A 10,175-nucleotide genomic window follows, 5' to 3' on the forward strand; every position below is an offset into this window, starting at 1 on the left:
ATACATGATTCCCTTTTATTCACTCTATGGTCCAGTCAAAATGGTCTACATGCTGCTCCTTGTACATGACATTCTATCTTCTACTTATGTGATATTGCATACACTGTCCACAATGGTTGGAATATACCTCCTCCACATTTTCAACTCTCAGAATTCTTAGCACACTTTTGTAGTAAAGGGCCTCATGTATGGCAAGAAGGCTGTTCCCTCTCCTGTAGTATGGGAGTGTCATGTGGCTCAAAGTGAGGCAGAATAGACTCTAGCCTCTTGTCCCTCCATCCTTGTCCAAGAAAGACTAATTTTTGCCAGGAGGGGAAGTGGGAAGATGGGGCAGGAGACCACTCTGTTCTCTTCAGGGAGAAGGGGTACCAGAGTAGAATTTTATCTGTCTGCTCTCTTAAATATTATTAGTCTATGAGAATATGATCAGGTTCAACCTAATTTCTCATAGGTGTGTCATTATTAGCAAATAGTAGAGTCCCATTTATCCAAACCATAGCAAAACAGAAATCAGAGAAGTTATACATAGGAGAATATATACCTGTTGATATAGAGTGAAGGAACTTTCCCATTGGGAGTGAGATCACTCAGCTCAACCAAGAGAGGGTGTCCTGGATCTCACTCAAGGGGACATTGCCTGAAGTCTCTAGTGTAGCAAACTGGGGATGGGATCATGACAGAGATCGCCAGTTCCTCTGATGTGTTTAGAGTCCTTTCCTTCAGCAACCTGAAGTGGGGTTGGCCTCTTCCATCCTCTCAAAGCTGGAAGTGTCCAGAGTGACTCAACACCTGAAGAGTGTCAAAGAACTAAAGCTCTCTCACTGTCACTAACTCTACCCCTCCCTACATTCAGGGAAGGACATTCATCTCTACCAATAAGGAGAGAATCCAATATCAGTGGGCTTTGGGATGCGGTTAAGATCACCTCACATATCCTTCATAAAACTTTCCCTGATCCCTATTGCTAATATTTCCTGCCAAAATTGCCTAGTATTTAATTTATATATCTTTTTATTTTATATACATTTTATTTATCTTTTTATTATACATACATACATATATATATATATATATATATATATATATATATATATGCTTTCCATGTTATTTCTTTCAACAGAACATGAGCTTCTGGAGGACACTGGTTTATTTTTTATTATGCTATGAATTCAAAATGATTTTTGGTGGTTGGATATAAAACACAGAAATTTCTAGTAGGTGGGGGGCTAATCCAAAATATAGTATCATGAATCCAAATTTGAGTAGACTTAGAGTAACAGAAAAACAATTTTTGGGGAGGATTTACATTCTTTTTTCAACAATAACAATAGTAACTCATCATATAGTATCATAGATTTAGAGTTAAAAGGGACTTCCAATGCACTCATTCTATAGAGGAGGAAACTGAGGTTCAGAGAAGGAAAATGACTTGGCCAAAATCACATATATAAAAAGTAGTAGAAGGGCAGCTAGGTGGCATAATAGATAACAGCACCAGTCCTGAACTCAGGAGGAACTGAGTTCAAATCCGGCCTCAGACCAAATATTTGACACTTAGTAGCTGTGTGACCCTGGGTGAGTGACTTAACCCCAATTGCCTTTAAAAAAAAAGTAGTAGAGTCTAAATTTGAATACAGGTCCTCTGACTCCAAATACAGTGCTCTTTCTATTTCCACACACCTCCTCTTATGCTCCCCTATACATATCTTTTGCTCTAGCTGGGCTGATCTCTTATTCCCCCCTTCACAACTCCAAATGTTACATTTTTCTTTTTAATAATAACATGTGAGGGGGTTGGTAAAGTAACCCCTTTACTGGGGAGGTAAAATATATGTAAGAAATAAATCTCCAGGATAGCTAGGTGGTGCAGAGGATAGAGCACCGGCCCTGAAGTCAGGAGGACCTGAGTTCAAATCTGACCTCAGACCAAACACTTGACACTTACTAGCTGTGTGACCCTGGGCAAGTCACTTATCCCCAGTTGCCTTAAAAAAAAAAAAGAAAAAGAAATACATCTCCCCAGAGTCTTCCATGTGGAAAAGTTGCATCAGCCAAGCAAACTTATGAGGTTTGCCCATGTACCAGATTCCTATTAACATACCATGTTATCACTTTTTTTTTTGCTGAATTAGCATTTTCCTCCAGCTTCATTCATTTATTTAGTATTTTATTTTTCCCCAATTACATGTAAAAACAAATTTCAACATTCATTTTTAAAAATTTGAGTTCCAAATTCTCTCCCTCCCTCCTTATTCCCCTTATTGAGAAGGTAAGCAATCTGATATAGGTTATACATGTGTAGTCATGCAAAACATATTTCCATATTAGTCATATTGTAAAAGAAAACAGAAGAAAAATAAAGAAAGTAAAAAAAGTATGCTTTGATCTGTATTCAGACTCTATCAGTTCTTTCTCTGGGGAAGTATAGAATTTTTCATCGTAAGTCTTTCAGAGTTGTCTTGAACCATCATATTGCTGAGAATAGCTAAATCATTCATAGTTGATCATGGTTACAATATTGCAGTTACTGTGTGCAATGTTCTCCTGTTTCTCCTCACTTCACTCATCATCAGTTCATGTAAGTCTTTCCAGGTTTTTCTGAGAGCATCTTGCCCATCATTTCTTATAGTACAATAGTATTCCATCACAATCATATACTATAACTTGTTCAGCCATTACCCAATTGATGGGCATCACCTCAATTTCCAATTCTTGGCCATCAGAAAGGAGCTGCTACAAATATTTTTGTATGTATAGGTCCTTTTCCTCTTTGTTTTTATCTCATTTTGGAATATAGCCCTAGTAGTGTTATTGCTAGGTCAAAAGGTATGCATGGTTTATAGGCTTTTGGGCATAGTTCCAAATTGCTCTACATAATGGTTGAATCAGTTCACAACTCTACCACATGTTATCACTTCAAATAACAATCAATGAAAACACCAACTATCATCAAACACTATTGGAAATCTAATTCCATAAAGACTGCTGACTGGATCCACTACAAATTTACATAACCTCAACTGGGCCCTCACTGAAGCAAGCCAATCTTTTTACACTTCCCTAATCACTTTACTATCCCAGTCACTATGGCACCTTTTCCAGACCTTCTTGTTCCTCCCCAGATCTCCCGTACCTCCCTCTCTACCCTTACCTGAGAACTTTGCCTCATATTTTACCAAGAAGAAAATCGAGGCCCTTACTGAGGACTCCCGCCTATAATATTGGGGCTCATACCTTGCTTCTCTCTCTGCTTCTAAAATGCTGCCCATTTATTTCCTCTGGGGAGGGCAGATTTTCAGACTCAGACATGGTGAGCCTCCCTGGGAGTCAGAATTTTTGCTCTGCCATTAACTTCCCTTGTGATCTTGGGGAAACCGCTTGCCCTCTTTGGGCCTTCCTTAGCATCATCATCTGAAAAATGGAGTTAATAATTTCTTCACACTTCTATGGGATTGTTGCAGGGCTAAAATGATATAACTTTGACATGTTAGCAGCATGTAGAGAGGCAGTGTTGTACACTGTTGAGTAGAAAGGGTGCTACTTCTAGAGTCAGCGATTATTGTTATATAGTCATTCAATTGTATCTCTGTTTTTTTTTCTTGGCAAAGATATTGGAATAGTTTGCCATTTTCTTCTCCTGTGGATTAAGGCAAACAGAGGTTAAATGATTTGCCTGGGGTCACACAGCTAGTAAGTGTCTGAGGCTAGATTTGAACTCAGGTCATCCTGACTCCAGGCCCAGTGTTCTATCCACTGAGCCACAAACTGCCTTGAGTCAGAGGACCTAGGTTCAAATCACAGCTCTGCCTCTACTACATATATGAGCCCAAGTTTCTTTCCTCATCTGTAAAATGATGAGGTTGTACTAGACAATCTCTGAGGTCCCTTCTGGCTCTAAATGTATGATCCTAGATGCACTAATTATATACGTTTGTTTCTATTTTTGTTGTTTTGTTTTGTTTTTATTCCTTGCTCCAGGTGAGAAAGATAAGGGGTTAGAGGTAAGGGAAAGTTTATAGGGTGAGAGGAACACAAATGATCAGCTCCTGGAATCTTATGGGTCATCTAGTCCAGTCCCCTACCTGAAAGATGAATCCCTTTTATGACATCCTAAGAATGCACCGAGGACCCCCTTCCCCCTGCCTGGTCAAAATCCTTAAGATCCCTCACAACCCCTAGGGATCCTCTATAGGGCTTTTCTCTAGTGCTATTTGTCTCTATCCTTCATTTTCCCAGGACCTGGGGAAATCTCCCACTGAGTCTGTGGTGATTTGGTTTGAGACTTCTGGAAAAGTGGCCACCCCAAAAATAGGGCAGTGAGAAGAATGAGGAAGGGACCTGGAGTTGCCCCAGTTTTAAAAGGACCAGGGATTGGCCAAGGCTGGAGGCAGGACCTGATGACACAAGCCAATGGGAGACTTTGGTGATCTCCCCCTCCCCTTTCCTCTCAATAAACATTTATTAAGAGGCTACTGTGTGGGGGGCCCAGTAGTGTACTGGGTCTGGGAGGTGGGGCTGGGGTGGGGTTGGTGATGAATCAGACTTGGCACCTGCCCTCCCTTAGTGCCCAGGTCAGAAGGGGACTTAACACAGATAACAGTTCCCCTGACATCCAATTACGTGTGTGCCTCCCCTGTTCTTTCTCCTCATAGAGTTTTGCCTGAGAAAAGTAAACGGTAAAAGTACAGGACTAAAGGTCAAGTGGCACGTGAGGCCTGGAGCGTTTGTGCGTGTTTGTAAGGTGTTGGGGTGGAAGCAGAAGGATCTTCTCCACCTCCACAATCATCACCTGCGGGCTCCCTAGTCTGCCAACATGAGAGTCCACTGGGCATATGGGAAAGGTGGAGTGTGTTCTGATAAATATTTAACAACTGGCTCTCCAGAAGAAAAAAAGTATATATGACATACTTTTAAGTTCAATCCTATTATAAACATTTTCTCCATCACTTCTGTAAGTATCTAGATTTAAGAACATCAACAAAACAATAAAGTTCTTATTTATGGCATTTGCGAATTTCTGAAGTGCAAACACTCCCACTGAAAATTTAACACTCGGCTGAGCAAGTTCAATCTCTCCCCAACACACCCCTGGGTGTGTGTCAGTGCTCTGAAGTTGAGTCAGAGAAGCAGCTTTTTCTAGATATTTGGAGGTGTCAGAATTGGGCACTAAGTCCTCTGCTCTGTACCAGTCTTTTCCACAGGAGAAGTAGGGACTCGGATGTCTATAAAGAAGACCTTGAGGGGCGGGAAAAGGCTGCCCCTTAATCTCTCAGAACATTCTTTCCCCATCCACCAAAGGTGCAGTGCACTCTGGGCAAAGCCATTGTCACCAGAAGACTCTTGTATATTACAGTGTAGTATAGTGGGCAGGATAAGAGAAAGGAGAACTACTCAAATCCCACCTTAAATATTAGCTTTGTGATATGGGCATGCCACTTAACCTTTTAAAAGGTCTCCGTTTCTTCATCTGTAAAGTGGGAAGAACATTTGTACTGCCTACCCTCACAAGGCTGTTGGGAGGAAGTAATTTTATAAACCTTAACATACCATACAAATGTAAGTGTTATTATTTAGAGGAGAAAGTAGTGCTTAGGATGTCAGGGAACGTGATTCAAGATGTGGACTTTTAATAGGAGCCTTCTGGGAACATCCGGTTCAGAATGACAGATAGAGAGGATGAAATCCAGAATAGGGAAAAGACTTCCTAAAGGTCACATAGCAAGTTAGTGGCATTGCTGAAACTAGAACCCAGAGCTCCAGACAGATCCCAGGATTCTGTCTGCCACATCACGGCCAGGTGGCATTTCATCCACTACTCATTTTCACCCATGATTTGCTTTCCCCTTCCTACTATTCCCTAAGCTTCCTCAGGCACCAAGCTCTATGCTAAACACATGGACAAGAAGTTTTCTCAGTTATCAAATGTTCCAAAGCTAACTCTGACCTTTCCTGGATTCTTTGTCTTGAAAACAAATCAATCAACAACATTAATTGGAAGCTTGGATGTGAAGCTCTCTGCTTAGTATTGAGGAATGGGACGGAGTTGGATGAGACAATAGTCCCTATTCTAAAATCTAGGATCCCAAAACTGTAAGCTTCTTTAATTCAACCCATAGCTAAACAGTAATCCCATTTACAATATCTCCAATAAGTAACCAAGACCTCTAGTCTTAGAAACTCACTATTTCCCAAATAATTACTTTTAACTTATTAACTATCAACAAGTACAAAAGATCAAAGAAACATGCAGAAAGGAGAAAATGGTCATTATATATGTATATGTTTATATATAAATCTTCTATACATTTTTAACAAGGAAGAATAAAGCTATAGAATTTTGCTCTTTACCCCCTTCTGAATTCATCTGAAGCTCTGTGTAACCTTTCAACTCATTCCAAAGTTGAACAGCCGTGATCGCTAGGAATTTCTTCCCTATAGAGCTGAAAAATGCCTTCTTTGAATTCTAATCATTGCTTGTACTTCTACCCTCATCCATCTACCAAAAAAATCAACCAACAAGCAATTATTAATAAGCATGCCAAGCACTATGCCAGGTACTGGGGATACTAAGGTACAAAATAAGTAAAAGGGAATGGGAGGAGGCTGTAGGTTAAACTCCCTTACGCACAAGAGTCTTTCAATATTGTAAGTTATTATATGACTTCAATCTGGAAGGGACCATAGAGATAGTGTTGTCTAAGCCCCTCATTGCACAGATGAGGAAGAGAAGACCGGCCATGATCACCCAGCCAGTCAAGGGAATAGCCTAGACTCAAAATCAGGTCCTCTGAAGCCACATTCAGTGTTCTTTTTTTTTTTTTTTTGAGTTACATTAGGTATTTCATTAAGGTTAAATCTTCCTGATCCAGTAGGCTTGCATAGGTCAAAGTCGGTGGCCCTGCAGGCTAGGTCCTTCAGATTTCATAGTGTATCACAGGCTCTGGCTCTACGTTGGGATCACCTCCTCGCTCCAGGTACAGGTTGTTATAAGGATATTGCTCTGGAGACACAGGCTGATAGGAAGGGAACACCTGTCCTAACCAGAACATGAACATGAACACATGGTGTTCCAGGAGACAGGTGTAGGGGACGTATCCACACGATTCTGAGTGTACATATCAAAGTCAATGTGCATCGGTTCACCCCAATTCAGCCTCAGTTCTGAATGGTCCCAGTCATACCATGGGTCTCGTTCATGCTGAGAGCGGTCTGGAAGCTTGGGAGAGTCACCATACCCGAAGCCGTCGTCGGGGTAGGGCTCATAGTCCTCACCCGCATGTTGTACTTGTCGGTGGCGGAGGCGCGCTCCTCCGGCGTGCTGGGGCACGGTCCCGGGAGCATGTCCTTGCTGAGGCCCGAGCCTGCGCGGGCCCCTACAAGGGTCACCCGCCGGGCCGCTGTCCCCAGCCATCGGTTTCCCCGGGGCCCAGCCATGGAGGATGCCGTCCTAACCTTCCTGAAGATTCGCCCGCGCAGGCACCCAGTGTTCTTTCTACTACTTACTGTAGTCTGATTAAAATAACAAAGGTGGTATTTTTGGTCTTCCTCTCTTCCCCCAGGTCTTTTCCTCAGACCTATAAGAGCTTACAGTAAGAAAAAGGCTATGGAGTGGTGATAGTGGTAAGCCCAAAATGTAGAGGGGAGGGCAACTTATGGCAAGGGACTGTCCTTGTGTGACTTGAAGGGAGGCAGAATGGACATCTCTGGTCTCATCTCCCCTCACCCTTCTCCAAGGGAGTTCATTCTTGCCAGGAGGGGAAGCAAGAGTTTGGGACTTGTGGCCACTCTGCTCTCCTCTGCGAGACAGGGTACTATTTTCTCCTTTAAATATTGTTCATCTACAGGCAGTTTTCAGATGAAGAAATTAAACTGTCTATATTCATATAAAAATGCTCCAAATCACTATTGATTAGAGAAATGCAAATCAAAACAACTCTGAGGTACTACCTCACACCTATCAGATTAGCTAATATGACAAAAATGATAAGCGTTGGAGATGTGGGAAAACTGGAACACTAATGCATTGTTGGTGGAGTTGTGAACTGATTCAACCATTCTAGAGAGCAATTTGGAACTATGCCCAAAGGACTATAAAACTATGCATACCCTTTGACCCAGCTTTACCACTACTATGTCTGTATCCCAAAGAGATAATAAAAAAGGGGAAAGGACCCACATGTACAAAAATATTTATAGCAGCTCTGGTGGTAAAGAATTGGAAACTGAGGGGATGCCCATCAATTGGGGAATGGCTGAACAAGTTGTGAATGTGATGGAATACTATTGTTCTATAAGAAATGATGAGCAGATGGATTTCAGAAAAACCTGGAAAGACTTGAATGAACTGATGCTAAGTGAAGTGAGCAGAACCAAGAAAATACTGTGTATACAGTGACAGCAACACTGTGCAATGACCAACTTTGATAGACTTAGCTCTTCTCAGCAATACGAGGATCTAAGACAACTCCAAAAGACTCATGGTGGAAAATGCTGCCCACATCCAGAGAAAGAACTATGGAGTCTGAATGCAGATCAAACAGTACTATTTTTTTCTCTCTTTTTTTCTTTCTTGTGGTTTTCCCCTTTTGTTCTGATTCTTCCTTCACAACACGACTAATGTGGAAATATGTCTAATAGGACTGTACATGATGTATAGCTTATGTCAGATTGCATGCTGTCTTGGGGAGAGGAGGGAGGGAGAAAAAGATTTAGAACTAAAATCTTATAAAAGTGAACGTTGAAAACTATCTTTACATATAATTGGAAAAAATAAAATACTATTAAGTGGAAAAATATTGTTCGTGTAGGGGATATGATCAGGTTCAAGCTACTTTTATTGCTTTGTCATTCTGGGGGTGGGGGATCTCTTATTTCTGTGTTCCAGGCTTGACCTTTTTTTCACCAAATACCAGTTGTACAATGACCACTCATAAAGAATAGTATAGAAGCCCATTTATCCAAATCATAGCAAAACAGAAATCAAAGAAGGTATACATAAGTATGCAAGATATACATAGGAGAATACATAGCAGACAATACAGAGTGAAAAAACTCTCTCATTGGGAGATAATTCAGCTCAACAAAGAGAGAGTATCCTGGATCTCACTCAAGGGGGAACACCCCAAAGTCTCTAGAGTAGCAAGCTGGGAATAATGAAGACTGCTCACTCCTCTCTTGTCTTCCTAGGATCTTTTCCCTTCAGCAACTTGAAGTGAGGTTGGCCTCTTCCATCTTCTCTCTTAAAGCTGAAAGCTGACTTGATGTCACACTCAAAGAAGACTCTTGCTTGGAGAGTTCCAAAGAGGGGACTGGCTGAGAACTGAAGCTCTCACATCTCACCAACTCCACCTCACCCCTCATGCAGGACAGGGCCTTCATCTCCACCAATAAGGAGAGAGTCCCTTACCAATAGGCTTTGGGACAGGAGTTACATTACAGTCTAGCAGGGCTGACAAAAAAGAATCAGACTGTCAGGGATGAAAGGAACTCAAAGGACATGTAGTCCAACTCCATCATTTTGCAGAGGAGAAAACTAAGGGCCAAAGAAAAGAAGCAACTTATCCAAGGTCCCACACCTAAAGATTTGTAGGTACCTGGAGAGTTAAAAAACAACATGTACTTGCGACTTCAATAGGTCCATGATGTTGGTGTCCCCTCCAGTGGTACAGATGACAACCCATTCATACCTTTTCATCCTTTGTGATTCTTGCCCAGGTTCTCTCCTAAATCCTCTATAGGCTGTCTGCCTAACCTACTGGGACTTTCCTCTAGGTCTTTTAACATTACATGGATGCAAAAGAAGAAAACAAAATTGAATGCAGTGTAATTATAATGACCAGACTTGGTCCTAAGAAGAGATGAGAAAATACACTTCTTTCCCTTCTTTGCAGTGGTGGAGGACTGTGGTTGTCGAATACTGCATATACTATCAAACATGATGTGTTGATTAGTTTTTCTCAAATGCTTTTTTCTTCTCGTTTTAAAATCTTTGTTGCAAGTATGACTTGTTGGTAAGGAAATGGGGAGGGATATAGATATAGATATGGATATACATGTGTGTATGTATATGTAAAAACAAAAGATTAATGAAATATTTTAGAAATACATTAGAGGAAATAGATTTCTGGGAACCAAGATGGCAGAGTAAGCCATAAACTACTTTAACTCTCCCATAC

At 41.2% G+C, this 10,175-nt stretch overlaps 1 pseudogene; it reads right to left on the bottom strand.

The window, feature by feature from the left end:
* Positions 1-6,817: 6,817 nt before the first annotated feature.
* Positions 6,818-9,694, bottom strand: LOC110216657 (NADH dehydrogenase [ubiquinone] 1 beta subcomplex subunit 8, mitochondrial pseudogene; annotated as a pseudogene).
* Positions 9,695-10,175: the final 481 nt, after the last annotated feature.

This window comes from Phascolarctos cinereus, unplaced genomic scaffold (genome assembly GCF_003287225.1).
Source record: "Phascolarctos cinereus isolate Bilbo 61053 unplaced genomic scaffold, phaCin_HiC Scaffold_2;HRSCAF=192, whole genome shotgun sequence".
NCBI classification, from domain to species: domain Eukaryota; kingdom Metazoa; phylum Chordata; class Mammalia; order Diprotodontia; family Phascolarctidae; genus Phascolarctos; species Phascolarctos cinereus.